Below are 15,456 nucleotides of genomic sequence, written 5' to 3'. Positions count from 1 at the left end.
TAGGGAGGGTTAAGGGAGGAGAATAATGTACTCAGATTTACCATTAGGAAGACTGAAATGGAAGGATAAATTCAAATGAATGTTCAGTCAGGCACTGCAAGAATGGGGCTAGAGAGACAATGTTTCATAAACCCTAGAAAAAATGAACAAGGCCAGAACAAGGAAATGACTCATTTGAGAGGTCAGAGTGACATGACATGACCATTTTGAATGAGTAATTTAGAGGATTCATATGGGCTCAGATGTCTGTAGGTTGCTGAGGAAGGAATCAGCAATAAAGACAGTGAGCAGAGTTATCAAGGCTGAAAAAGGCTGCCAAAATTACTGGGTAGAGTGAGTAACTGGAATTGATTAGTAAATTTGGTGATGTGGACTCACTTGGCCTAAGCTATTCCTCTTTTTGGGAGCACTACAGGCACCAATCAAGACTTGGATATTGATTACTTAATTCTTCCTATAAAATCCAGGGGCTTCAACTTGAGTTTCAAGGGTGGATGTAGGTGGTGGGGATGGGAGGTGTGAATTCTCTAGGTTGTATAGTAAATGTCTATAAATGAACACTTTTTTTCCAGGAGGAGAGGCGTAGATAAGATGATTCAAAAATTCCAACTCCACATTGACTTACCTCCTCTGCAACACAACGAGTACCAAATTGGCTGTTGTGTACAAAGTAGCTAAAAGAAAAGACCTTAGTAAGTAGAACAGGTTAAAATTAAAGATTTGTTAACTCTGAATGGTGACTAATTTCTTTTAAAGATTTTATTTATTTATTTGACAGAGAGAGATCACAAGTAGGCGGAGAGGCAGGCAGAGAGAGAGGGAAGCAGGCTCCGCGCTGAGCAGAGAGCCCGTCGCGGGGCTCAATCCCAGGACCCTGAGATCATGACCTGCGCTGGAGGCAGCAGCTTGACCCACTGAGCCACCCAGGCGCCCCTGAATAGTGACTATTAAAGAGCCTCACATGGAACTCTTAGAAATATAGAGATAGCACATGGTGGAAGCAACTACTACCTATAGGACAACAGGAGAGTTCAAGGGAACTAAAAACTAAGAAAAGCCCACTTGAAGGTGAGATACAGACCTTATTATAAATGGTATGGCTATCACAGGACACACAAGAGTCCAGTTGTTAGAAACTTGCTAGTGAGTGAGGGCTGGAGCTGAACTGCAGGAAACTGACTACTTGTGGCAGAAAAGCTAGCTGGGGGGTGGGGGGGATGGCACCTGGGTGGCTCAGTGGGTTAAAGCCTCTGCCTTTGGCTTAGGTCATGATCCCAGGATCCTGGGATTGAGCTCCACATTGGGCTCTCTGATCAGCGGGGAGCCTGCTTCTCACTCTCTTTCTGCCTGCCTCTCTGCCTACTTGTGATCTCGGTCTGTCAAATAAATAAATAAAATCTTAAAAAAAAAGAAAAGAAAAAAGAAAAGAAAAGTTAGCTGGGTAGTGCAAGCTGATGAGGAAGGACATAGAGATGAATGCCACTGGGCTGCCCCTACCTGATCTGCTTAGTGTCCCTCTTCCTCTCAACTGACAAAGTCTAATGTTGTACCAAGTGGCAAGGGAGAAATGTTTTCAAGCTCTACCCTCAGTGGCATAAAGCAGGTATAATCTCTTTGGAACTGAAGGCAATGAAGTGGTAACTAACACACTTGTAAACACTGTTTGCCTCAGACCAACAACAAAATGTTGGAGTCTTTTTCTATTTAATTAAAAAACAGACAAGATTTCTCTCTTAATGATTAATCAACACTGTGTGGGAAGTTTTTGCAAATTTGGTAAGATGAAATAATTGGTTTATTTCTTGTAAAAAGCAGAGAAAAAGATATTTTTTTTATTTTCAAAAAATACGATTATGTACCTAGAAAACCAAGAGACTCTGCCATAAAACAGACAAAATAATCTATTAGAATGGATAAGAGAATTTGGTAAGGTGTATGACTATAAATTAATATATGGAAATTAAGAGATCTTCTGTCTTGGTAATAACCAATAAATCACATTTATGACAGCAAAAAAGAATGAAATCCATAGAAATACATATATCAAGAAAGTTAGGGAACTAGGAACAACTTATGAAAAGATGTAAAATAAAACCCTTCTAGGATGGTAAGAATTAATACTTAAAAATGCCAACATACCATATATTAATTCTAGTTTTAATGGAAATTAGACAAAATTCCATTTCTTTTCTTTTTCTTAGAAATAGACAAATGATTTGAGGCTTATATAAAAAAAGTGTTCAAGAAAAAAAAGTGTTCAAGAAAAAAAAGGGCCAAGGCTTTTTTGACAGAAAAAAATGAGGGCATTTATGCTATGTTATTAATATAATTTTAAGTTAAATTAAAACACTATAGTATTATCATTGGATTAAGCAAGTATTTAGTTTAAAAAAAGCCAAAAAAGTATATTTAAGTATATGGAGAAACAATGTATGATAAAATTTAATAAGTTAGGTTGATTTAATAATTTGCTGTCAAAAGGGAAGGAAACAAAATTAGAACTCCTTCACACTTTATACAAAATAGATTGATAGAAGAATTTATAAAATCCTTGCATTTAAGTAAAAAAAAATTAGAATAAGTATCAGGAGTTTGTGTATGGGAGACCATCTTAAAGCAAGAAACCATAAAATCTCAAAGGAAAGAACAATCTTAATGACATAAAATTTTTAAATTTTATACAGTAAGAACACATCATAAAGTTGAAAGATGTCTTTTAGACTGGAAAAAATATTTGTAACACAAGAGACAGGGTGATATCCTTAATATACAAAACCACTCTTACGAATTAACTGGTGGAATATAATATGGAAATAAGATCAAGGGACCCCGTAAGGCAATTTAAAGAAGAGGAAATGAACATAAGTGCTTGCAAAGATGTCCAGCCTCATTATTTTAAAAAATGCAGATTAAGCTGACAATAAGATATCATTTTCCACTGGATGACTGGCAGAACTATGGAGATCACATCTGGTTCTACTGAGGTTGCAGGATAATGGGAACTCTTACCTGTAAATTGTCTGTGAATTACTCCAACATTTTGATTGAAAATATTTAGCAAAATTTGATAAACAAAATTAAATACACATATCCTATGACCCCAGTAGCTGGACTCCAGTAATCCAGTTTTGGGAAATGTGTAATACAAAAATATAAAAACATGTGTTCAAGGATGTTTTACATGGTTTTTCAAAGTTTCATCTGCTTACAAACAGTGGGTATAAAAAGACACAATGTTCTTAATTTCCAAAACTAACTTTAGAGTCCAACCTAAAGACTCCAGCTTGCTTTCTGGGAGACGATTTGATGTAGGTGCTTCCAGATAAATTCATTCAATAAGCAATTTTTTAGAAATATTAAGTATAATTTCAGAATCTGTAGTCTTCAAATATGAGATTTTAGTTGAGCTTTGAGGGAAGAGAGGAGCAGGGCCAATGTAAGAGATGAGTGTGTGTGTACGTGTGTGTGTATGAAAATGTTGGTTGAGTAAACAAGAGAGGCGCAGCCCAATGGAACAGCAAAAATAATATTGAAATGAAGGTGAAATTGAAACTAAGATTATCCCAACTGGCCAAGATAAATATCCCCTCCTCAAATGGCTTTGAACATCTACCCTCTTATGTTTACTGCTGTGGTGATTATTACTTTTCTGAATATATTATTGCAGAAATCAAGAAGATTAGCCCCTGCCTACTGAGATATGCATAATGTCCCGAGGGAATGTGATGCCTTCCAGGAATTTGATGTTCTAATGATGTTCTAAATGATGATTTAATTTTTCTAAGTGGATGGTGTCCTATTTTCATCCTGCTTGAGCCTAGGAAAGAGAAGGTAAGTTTTTATTTAGAAGTCCCTAAACTTACATTGTGTTTTAACTTTTACAAGTTAAACTTTATATGAATTCGCTTTTAAAATTCTCTAAATTTTGCAAAATAGGAAATATAATCATCTCATTTTATTATAAGTATAGTATTTAAGACTTAGAGAGGTTTAATGATTGTTCTTGTTAGAGCTAAGACTCGCACTAAGAATTTTCAAACCAACTTCCATGCTCTTTTCCCTAAACCAGTGTTTCAGGTGTCATGTATCCCCTATATAAATTTTGCTATGCCCAACTATAACCTTAATATTATTTACTCAAGAAAACCCACTCAGGGCACCTGGGTGGCTCAGTGGGTTAAGCCTCTGTCTTCGGCTCAGGTCATGATCTCAGCATCCTGGGATTGAGCCCAGGATGCTCAGCATCTGCTCAGCAGGGAGCCGCTTCCCCCCAACCCTGCCTGCCTCTCTGCCTACTTGTGATCTCTGTCAAATAAATAAATAAAATCTTAAAAAAATTTTAAAAAATCGACTCAAATCTAGGACTATGACTAGGTCTTTTATTTTTAGCCTTATCACAACAGTATTTATGAAATATGGTTTAAGGTGATAACCATTTTTTCCTAATATAGATTTTAAACTAATAGATAGCTATAAATTCTGTTTAGGTGAGAAATATTGCCTTAAACAAAAAAATGCCCCTTGGAAGTTTTAAAAGAGTTGACTTCATTAGTATTTATAAAACTTGATTAAAGAGTTCTCTAGAGACTCATGGCTCTGGGAAACAAACAGGGTTGCAGTAGGTGAGCTGGGTGTAGGCATGGTATAGCTGGGTGATAGGCACTAAGGAGGGCATGTGATGTGGTGAGCACTGGGTGTTATACACAACTGATAAATCACTGAATAGTACATCTAAAACTAACAACGTATAATATGCTGGCTAACTGACTTTAAAAAAAAAAAACTTGATTAATGAAAACAGCAGGGGATTACTTAAGGACCAACTAGTTTCTGTGGCTGGGGATGGACAAGGAAGAATCAAAACTGGAGCTATTAACCCTTCTCCTGAATCTAGTCTGGCTTTATGACTTGCCTTGACTAATAAAATGTGGTAGAAGTGCTGTGGCAGCTCTTGGACTATAACAGTTTTGGCAGTTGGGGGAAGCCAGCTACTATGCTTTAAAGCAGTTTGGAGTAGTCTAATCAATTATTTGATGCCATGTGAGGGAAAGAGAGAGGCCACATAGAGGAGCACCAAAATACGAAATATGTGAGTGACACCATCCTTGACCTTCTAATAGAGGCCAGAGGCTAGGTCTGTGTAATTCCAGAGAACTTCTGTGGGCAGGAGAATGAATCTCCCCAAACTCTGACATAAAATTATGATAAATAACAAATGGGTTTATGCTACTAGATTTTGACATATTTTGTTTAGTAGAGATAGACAATTGAAATAATAATTATGGGACCATCGCTTTGGAAATACCTGAGTTCTTCTGCTTTATAGCTGAGTGCAGTGAAGACTGTTGGTTGTTTCCCATTGTTCCTAATCTTGTTCTTTCTCTCACAGCAAAAGAAACCCTAACTTTTAGCTAGGGAAATAGCAGTTGGAAAAGAAAGATTACCTTTTCTAGCCTTTTTGGTGTTATGTGTGGCTATGTGACTAAGTTTCAGTCAACGAAGTAAGAGGATAAATGCATACAACTTCATTGTTGGTTCTTAAAGATAGGAGACAAGTTTTTACTTTCCTCCATTCCTTCATCTTGCTGATTGGAAGATAGGTCATTTTATACCTCTACACAGATAAGTATACTCTCTAGATTAGATGGAGCCACAAGATGGAAGTCAGGGTCCCTGCATGATTTCATGGAGCAGAACTACCATCCTTATAGACCATCTGCTTATTATATGAAAGAGAAATATCCAATTTCTTTAAAATCTCTGTTCTGTGTTAGATGTGGCTGAATTTTTATGTTAACTAATTAACTTGGGTTTCTGCAGACCTGCAGATCTTGGAAACAGTGATTCTCAGGAGAAGGGATATAAATGCTATGAGTCCAAGAGCTGCCCTAGTAGCTTTCCATGAGGCCAGAAGCTTCCAACATAGCAATTTGGAAGTAGGTATGATTAGCTACTTACACTAGCTAGTATAATCCTCACATGTAAAGGAGAGCTCTGTTCTCTGGCTGAGTATATATATGGCTTTAGGGTATGCTACATTCAGAAAATAGACTCTGGATATTATCCCCTGCCTAGTATCCTGCATTATAATTTCACTGGAAGAGTGCCTGGGTTGCATCTGTCCATTAACTATTAGTGGTCCACTAGACTGTGAGCTCTATAAAACCATATTCTATGGGCCCAGGGCAAGTGCTCTGTATAAGTTGCCTATCCAAACTCTGATCTCCCTTCTTCCATAATAGAAATGTGGATTTGAAAAACTCTATAGTTGAGAAAGTCTATTTCTCAGACTCCTTTGCAATATGGAGTTTCTGACATGTTTCTGCCACTGAGATAAGTAGAAGTGATAAATAGGAAGTTTCTGGGAAATTTTTGTTTTTATAATAAGTGATACTGCTACCCCCTTCTTCCTTGTGCTTTTCCTTTTACTCTTCCTTCTTGGAAAATGGATGGGAGGCTGAAAGTGGAACAATCATTTTGTGCCCATAAAAATAAAAGCAAGACGGAGCTTAGGACATCATGGAAGATGGATTAACTCCAAATTTCTGTTTTATGAGAACCATCATTTGGTTAAGTGTTGTAGTAGAGTTTCTTTCACAGTCAGTCAAATGAAATATCCTGCCTCCTCATCATTTCATTAAACCAAACCATTTGCAGAATTAAACAATAGGAATCATGTAGAAAGGACACCCTTAACACACGTGGTGGCTAAGTACTGCTAATTTCATGTGTGTTTTTCAAGGAACCAGAAGCTCTAATGTTTGTGAGATATGACTTAACATTTATATGTATGGTACATAAATATACACATTTAAACCTTTACTGAGTCTGTGTTTCTGCCTAGTCATATGTTTAGTGGCTGAAATCACCAATCCAATTACGTATTATAGAGTTGCAGACTTTAACCTTAATAATAAATGTTTTGTTCATAATGAATTTTGTTTATAATTCCATGAGATACAATGAATTTGATTAAGAAGTTAATCATTGCAGCAAATAGCTCATAGCAACACCGTTCAACTAGAAATAGTGCGTTCCGTACAATATATGCTTCCGTTGTACTCTCCTCCTCTCACTTTCTAGAGGCTGCTCAACTTCAGATGGACAAGATAGAATTGTAGACAGAAAGGCCAAGGAGAAAATAGAAGGAAAGTGGACTGACAGAGATGAGGGGCTCTGTAGAAGGCCTCTGACCATGAAATGTCATGGCCAGATAGAAATGAGCCTTTTTGAGACTTTTTTGAGTGACAACATGAATGAGTGTTATGGATGGGACTGACACCCTACATCCTAGACTCCAATCCAATATTGCTGTCTGCAGTTGTGCAGAACATCAATTCCCTCATTATCAAGGAAGAAATATATCTCATTATCTTTACATAACATTTTGACTTGCTAATTGTAAGTGCAAATTATATTTCAATATGTGTGCTTATACTTGTGGACATTTTGTTCTTACAGATTCACTGGCTCACAAGAATTATAGTTTAATGGAAATAGGGCTGGGCTTGGAATCAGAAAACTTGGCTGGAATCCTGGTTAAGCCATAGACCTAGTTGTATAATTTTGTGCATTTTTTTTAAAGATTTTATTTATTTATTTGAGAGAGAGAGACACAGCGAGAGAGGGAACAGAAGCAGAGGGAGTGGGAGAGGGAGAAGCAGGCTTCCTGCCCAACAGGGAGCTGGTTGCGGGGCTGATCCAGGACCCTGGGATCATAACCTGAGCTGAAGGCAGACCCTTAATGACTAAGCCACCCAGGCGCCCCAATTTTGTGCAACTCTTATCTGTAAACCTGAGTTTCCCCATCAGATAAATCGAGATAATAGTCATCTTACAGTGTGTTATGAAGATTTTTGTTATGAAGAAAATTGAAGAGATGAAGGATAGAAGCATCAGACAGTGGTGGGGCCGAAACAGTATGGTTTAGCAGGGGTATCAGGCTAGAATACCTGCTAGTTCATCAGTGTAATATAAAGATGTGAAGATGTGCAGTAGGCAAGTAGAGCTGTGATGGAGTACACAGTACTTTTGAAGCTCCAAATGATTGTTATTATGTAAAAAATGTAGGCTTAGGTTTTCTGGTTTTTAAAGAGATGCCGGGAATGTGAGTGTTCATGTATAAAACGTATTTTCAAAATGATGGCAAATATTTCAGAAAGTTAAAAGCTTGTTGGACCAAACAACATAACCATAGATGCTACTTATGGGTACTGGTTTGTTTCAGTGAATTTTAGGGGAGGTCTTCAATTTTTCTTTTCTTCTAGCTGAAGAATAGGTCCTGTTGGCTGAGGACATTCTTAACAAATATCTGAGGTTCTTGTCTCGAACACAACTTCCTCATTTACCTTACAAGTAAACAGGTTCCACTTAAAAAAAAAAAAATCTGGCAGAGTTTTGAGTGTGGGCAGCTGCTAACGAACAGGAGAGCTCAGCCAAATCTAAAGGTGTGGAAAGGAAGTTGCATTATTTCATCTGGAACAATGAATGGGCAAAGGAAATATTGGCTCTGTGTGTGAAGTAAGGATGATTGAATATGACTAGGAAGTGTTGAAGAACATGAACATTTTTTTTTAGATTTTATTTATTCATTTAACAGAGAGAGAGAGATCACAAGCAGGCAGAGAGAGAGAGGAGGAAGCAGGCTCCCTGTTGAGCAGAGATCACGATGCGGGGCACTATCCCAGGACCCTGAGATCATGACCTGAGCCGAAGGCAGAGGCTTAACCCACTGAGCCACCATGGTGCCCCAAGAACATGAACATTTAAAAGAAGTCATCTAAAATTGGCTCACAGGGGCATCAGAAACAAAACAAAACAACTTTTTCTTTTTTTTTTTCCTCCCACTGTCCAGATTCTTTTAGTTCAAATCCTCTGGTATAGCACCAATTGTAGTCAGTATTGTCAGGTCTTTATGAATACAAAACACTTCACTGAAATCCTGTTGTCTGAACATTTTGGTCCTGATCTCTATTTTTGTTTTAGTTTTTCGAGCATCATCTTGAGGGAGGAGTTTTCTCTGCTGCTGCTTCATCCTAGCGAGAGAAGCCACGTACTATGCTGAGGTAAAATTTGACAAACACTTCTTGAAATATAGGTTAGATCTATTAGAATAAACTATTGGAAATTTCAAATTCCTCATAGTATGGTGTTCTTTATTACAGAGTAGATTGGAACAATTATATGGTGAGGAGTAGCAACTGGAAGGAAAAAAAAGGAGACATCAGACCTGTTGAGTTGTGACTCTGCTCTAAGTCTAATGCAAGTTGATCTCTTGATAGTTTCATTCAGATACATAGATTTCTGGGCCACTTCCAATTTCAACAGAAGAAACTGTGTGTAATCTGCTTATTTCTTTCCTTATAAATGATAGGTAAAGAGCTTAATAAAAAAATAAACAAAGTGGGCGCCTGGGTGGCTCAGTGGGTTAAGCCGCTGCCTTCGGCTCAGGTCATGATCTCAGGGTCCTGGGATCGAGTCCCACATCGGGCTCTCTGCTCAGCAGGGAGCCTGCTTCCCTCTCTCTCTCTCTCTCTGTCTCTCTCTCTGCCAGTCTCTCTACCTACCTGTGATCTCTGTCAAATAGATGAATAAAATCTTTAAAAAATAAAAAATAAAAAAATAAACAAAGATAAAAAAAGAAAGTTTCTGTCTCTGGATGAGTATTTTATACTATATATCACTATATTTTATATATCACATTGTATACCCACATATATTATGCATCTATATATCTGTCATATCTATATATTATCTACATATTACTATATATTATCTATATATTACTATATATTAGCTATCTGTATATCTATTATAATTTATATTATACCTTTATATATTATGTATTAATGTATATCTATTATAATTTACATTATCACATATATTTATATATGTATTTTTACATTATATATTTATATATCATACTTATTATATATTATTATCCATTATACATTTACATATTATATGCTATGTAATATCTAATATCTAGATATTACATTTCTATCTATATCTTTATATTTTCATAGAATTATCCTGCTTGGGTTTTTTTCCTCTTCTAAAGGCCCCCCTGTAATGATGGTTTTACTTTAAATTAGAGTTCAGATAGAATAGTAGTTAAATTCTGAAGTTGCACTTTCTGGATTTAAATCCAGATTTTCTAAACCTCAATATCCTGACATGTAAAATGGGGATACTATAAGTTTTCTCATATATTATTAGTGTTACATTAAATAGTATGTAATAGTATCATTATTATTATTAGTTCTTTATATCAACTGTGGAAAATAGGTGTCACCTAAATTTTATAGATGTGAAAATAAGGTACTGCAATAACAAGAAAGTACGACACTCTTTGTTTTTTAAGATTTTATTTACTTACTTGACAGAGAGAGAGATCACAAGTAGCAGAGTAGCAGGCAGAGAGAGAGGGAAAAGCAGGCTTCCTGCTAAGCAGCGAGCCCGATGCAATACCAGGCTGCATCCCAGGACCCTGAGAGCATGACCTGAGCCAAAAGCAAAAGCTTAACCACTGAGCCACCCAGGTTCCCTGAAAGTACAACACTCTTAAAAGACTTTTAATTTTTTCTTCAGAAGCAGTAACTCTCATGGAAAGTTATAGATTCTTATTGATTCTTTAAGTCCTAGTGAAGGAATAAAGTTTCCACCAAGACTGATAATTTTCCTGTTTACCATATGCCAGAAGTAGGCTAATGGAGCACTGGGCTTCTTGGTTGTATCATGTGATTTGGCTTAAAAATGCATTATAAAATATAAATATAATAGGTGTGTATTCTCAGGTGCAGAATCAAAATGACAAATGAGAATCTTCCATGTTGCTAGGACTGCTGGGAAATACAGCAAGGATGAAAAAACATAGTTTCAAATACCAGGCTTTCAAAACTTTTATTTAATGCTGGAGGAAAACAACACTACTACAAATACCTGTCTCAAGCTTTTTGCATTTTTTAAGAAAATTCTGGAAAACAGTTTCACAGGGGTTAAATCTTTGTAGTAGACAGCCTGACTGGCAGCCAGTGTCTCCCCAACACTTCAGAATAGAGAATTCTTGTTTTCCAAATTGACCCACTTTAGAAAGGAAGAGGCCATAACTTTTAAGCAAACATGGAGCTAAAGGAGGAGGGGGAACTGGACCAGGAGAGAGGTCAAGATCACAATTCTTTCTTCAGCTCATCTAGTTTCCCTTTGGTGAGGCATAATATCTCTCTGAGCTTCATTTTTCTGTGCTTCATTTGAATGTGGTCATAATAAAATGCTTGCTTTCCATCTGAGCTGCTTTTCCAGATGAGATAATGCACAATCAGACAGTGATTGTAGAAGCTTTGCAAATTAGAATCAATAAAAACATAAGGAATTTTTAAAAAAGATTTTATTTATTTATTTGACAGAGAGAGAGACAGCAAGAGAAGGAACACAAGCAGGGGGAGTCAGGGAGGAAGAAGGAGGCTTCCTGACTAGCAGGGAGCCTGATAAGGGGTTTGATCCCAGAACCTTGGGATCACAACCTGAACCAAAGGTGGTTAATCACTGAGCCACCCAGGCACCCCCAAAACATAAGGATTTTTAAAGAATTTAGCTGCAGCTGAACTCTTTCTTAAAGAGTTTTTAAAACTTTTAAAAAGTTTTAAAGAGTCTAGCTGCAGCATTGGAAAAAATGGAAAAAAATAAAAGTTATGCTAAATTAAGTTGTTATTCTAATGTCATAAGATTCCATAGACATTATTTAGGGGCATAGGTTGAATTACTATTTCTATTTTATTTTTATTTATGATGCCTTAAACATCAAAGGTATTTGAGCCTTGTTATGAGTGAAACAATAATCCTTAGGAAATATAATGTTAATAGATAAGTAGAGGAAATAGTATGAAATAAAAAGGAATATCTTCAAACATTTGGACTTTAAATTTCCTTAAATTTTAAAAATTCTTACTAAGCTAAGAATCTTATCTACTAAAAATTCTCCATATACCTTAAAAGATATTTCATATGATATTTTAATAAAGAATTGGTGTTGTTTAGGAGAGGTAGAACTAAGGAATATTTGCACCTATTGTTTTCAACAAAGCTCTCCAGGGTTCCCTAGTCTTTTGTGTAGACTTTCTGTGGCTGCCATATTTTAAAAGGTCTTCTTAAGAAGGTGAAATTATTTCTAAGAAGATTAGGAAAATGATCATGAGAAAGGAGATTTGATTCAGTCCTTAAAAGATGAAAAATTTCTGAAAGATGAATAGCAAATCAAAGGAACACACACTAAGTGCCAACCAGAAAGTATAGATAGCATAAGTATTCTGACACTCTTAGGAGATTTCTATAATTGATTAGGTTGTTGTTATCTCTCTTTATCTGTCTTGAATATAAGAATTACACCTAATTCGGTATGTCTCATTTGTACAATTTGCCTGGTCCTATGGACAGTTGGCATGTACTAAAATTTTCTTCTCTGTAACAGAATGCAAGTATTACCTGGATTAAGGTACTTAAAAAAAAACTTATTTCTAATTGAAACACCCCTTTTTTATCTTTAAGAAAAATGAAAAAAAAAAATCAGAGTTCACCAAAAGCTCCAGGGATAAGTAAAGAAGATGACAGAACCTAGGTGCTGTTTGCTGAATACTAATTCATGCTGAGCTATATTAGTCCTTCCAACACCCAACTCATTACACCCACAGTCCTCTCAAGGGTAAAAGTCAAGGTTTGATTTTGGGTCCTTTGAAACTTCCTGAAGTTTTAAGTTCTTTACTCAAAGTGCCAAGCAGAATGGTCCCAATCCTTTCCTGCCCTAAAGCCTGTTATTTGTAAGATGTTTGGACATTTCCAACAATAAACATGAATTGTAAAATCTCAAATATATTTACTGCCTCATTTGTCTTGCTAGAACTCAAAGAGAACCTAAAAGAATAAATACAAATTTATGTAGAAGTGTCATCAGGGGCCACTTATGGATCCAGGTGCATTGATACATACAATACTTTGAGTTTCACTGGAAAACATTTCTATCTTCCTTCATAGCTATATCTTCTTTCATAGCTGTAATTGGAGAAGCATTAAACTTCATTTGTTCTCAAACTATTTCAGTCATAGATACCGTCATATACAGAACAAATGACTCTTTCAAAAATACCTTTTTATTCACCTAAATTCTAAGATCTTACTCTCCAAAAATTTATTCCCAAAAGGCCTGTAGCTGATAAGAGAAATCTCACCATTTCCTATGGATGAAGCACGCTTCCCTTTAACAAACAGATGCCATAGGAAGGTGTATTCTGACTGATCAGCAACTTCCTAATGAGGCAATTCCCAGAAAATGGATTCATGGGGAGAGAGCATAGACAGGTATACCCATGTATACCTATGTATGCAGCAAAGAACTGGAGTGGGGGAGGCCAGGGCAGCCTGAGGCTAACTGAGTTCAGAAATACCTGGTAGACATGTGGAAGATGCCCTAAGAAAGAATGAGAAAAAACTAAGAGCAGTTTTCAGTGTGCAAAAGATAAATCTCTACTTTCAAAACTCTCTGGGGTTACTTCTGAGTTTTGGATGCCATTTATAAATATGTTCTTTAATTCCTTAACAATAGTGTGGAATTAGCTAGCTTTTTGTTGTGTTTACAGTAACAATCTAAAAAGCCTAGCTAACACAGAGCCACCTCCTTTGCCAAAGTTCACCTTGTACTTTTGATATAAGTATGCAGATTCATGGGAATGCTTATTGACCTTCAGAGCTAGAACATAGAGCAGTTACAAAAGTACTGTACATAGGAAGCTGAAGCCTTTGTTATCTTAATTGAGAAGCTGATTTGTTACATTTTCTTTCAATTGCTGTTCCTGGCAGTGAATCCAGTATGACCTTACAAGGAACCACAAACTTCTATGGGACTACCTCCCCCACCAAATGTGTACTCTCTGAGGCTTTCAAGAACTCTGGTGTTCTGGTTCTGTCTTTCTCTCTCTGTCTCTGTCTCTGTCTATGTCTCTGTCTCTCTCTCTCTCCCTCTCTCTCTGTAGGCTGCCCTCATAAAGTGGACTGTGCGATGTTGATGTACGTAGCTGCTATGTTTGAGTTCCTTGGATGTTGACATTTTTATTTGAAAAAGAAACACAAGTCATAATAGCAGCAACAGAGTTTGGAGAAAGAGCTACCTATTAATTCCTAAAGGAAATGTCTTTTCAGATGACTGCAGGGACAAGATTTATTTGCTGTGACATTTTCAATGTGATATTACACATTTAATTTTTTTCAAATTCTAGATTTTCTTTTCTCATTCAATAATCTTTCTTATTCTTCTTATTTAACATCTTTTAATGATGTGGTTAAATGATGGTAGTTTTCCTATTTAAGGGAAATGTCTTAAGCCTTTCCTTCTAGCTAAATTAACTTCATTGCAGTTTTTAAAATATGAAGTTCTCAAATAGGTATGTAAGTACTTTTTCTATTTTTATTGATGTTTACATTGTCTTTGCTCCCCCAAAGACTTTGAGGAAAGTTTGCAACTATGAGTCATGTAGTAACTTTGACTCTTTTCTTTTCAGCCAACCTGTCCAACTACAACAGACGGCTCCAGACTATGTTTCTTTCGTCTACACTATCCTGCCTCCATTATGAACTCTTAACACTGGAATTAAAACCTATGATTTAAGACTTACTTTCATTATGGCTTAAATGTCCTTGAATTTTTCTCATGTGTGCAATATCTTTCATCTCTAATAAGACCATAATGTAATTGTGAGTAGATATTACCTTCTATTTAGATAACATTTTAAATTCTTAAATGACACATAATAGGAGCTATATATTTGTTAATGCCTTAGGGAACAGGGAGGGACATTCCTTCCTGTCATTTCTGGGTCCTTATTTGTTCTGAAGAAGTGTTTTTTATTTCATTCCCTCCCCAGTTATTTTAAGTCAATTTAGTTCTTCGTTCATTAAAATAGAATTCTATTTTGATGATAACTGACTGAAGCAAGCATTTAGATGATAACCTAAATCTCTTTTTTTTTCCCATCATGGTGACTTTTGGAAGACAATATAGTTTCCTTCTGCTTCCAGGCTTACTAAATCATTCTTTGAAATATTTCAAAACAAAATGTACATTATAAAGATCTTTCCTCTATTAATTTATATTGGAATCATCCTACTGAGCTTTGTACAAATTAGTGATGATAGATATAGAAAAGATGCAAGGTTCCAAAGCTGATAAACCATTGATTAAACTTTGTTCTGACTTTTGTTTCTATTTCTCTCCCCTTTACCCCAAAGTATAAGAAAGTAAAAGATTTTACACCTTTACTGGTGAGTAAGTTAACATTATCAATGGACTAGAAATGCCTGCTTCTAACATTATTAAGTTTTTCTTTTAGTCCCAGTATAGTTAACATACAATGCTATAAGTGTGCAATATAGTGTACACTTCCATACGGCATGCAGTCCTCATCACAAGTG

General features: G+C 36.1%; 1 protein-coding gene across 1 annotated transcript in view; it reads left to right on the top strand.

Moving 5' to 3' along the window:
• The window catches only part of ARHGAP42 (Rho GTPase activating protein 42), a 293,252-nt gene extending 278,595 nt beyond the window's left edge, over positions 1–14,657 (top strand). Inside the window, exons 25-28 of the transcript XR_004289597.1 lie at positions 3,668–3,831; positions 8,986–9,065; positions 9,165–9,339; positions 14,547–14,657. The gene's annotated coding sequence lies outside the window, so the exon portion shown is untranslated. The remainder of the gene's footprint in view (positions 1–3,667; positions 3,832–8,985; positions 9,066–9,164; positions 9,340–14,546) is intronic.
• The last annotated feature ends 799 nt before the right edge of the window (positions 14,658–15,456 follow it).

Source organism: Mustela erminea, chromosome 9 (assembly GCF_009829155.1).
Source record: "Mustela erminea isolate mMusErm1 chromosome 9, mMusErm1.Pri, whole genome shotgun sequence".
In the NCBI taxonomy this organism is placed as follows: domain Eukaryota; kingdom Metazoa; phylum Chordata; class Mammalia; order Carnivora; family Mustelidae; genus Mustela; species Mustela erminea.
Note: the sequence above shows the minus strand (reverse complement) of the source record. Positions and strands in the feature narration are given on the sequence as shown.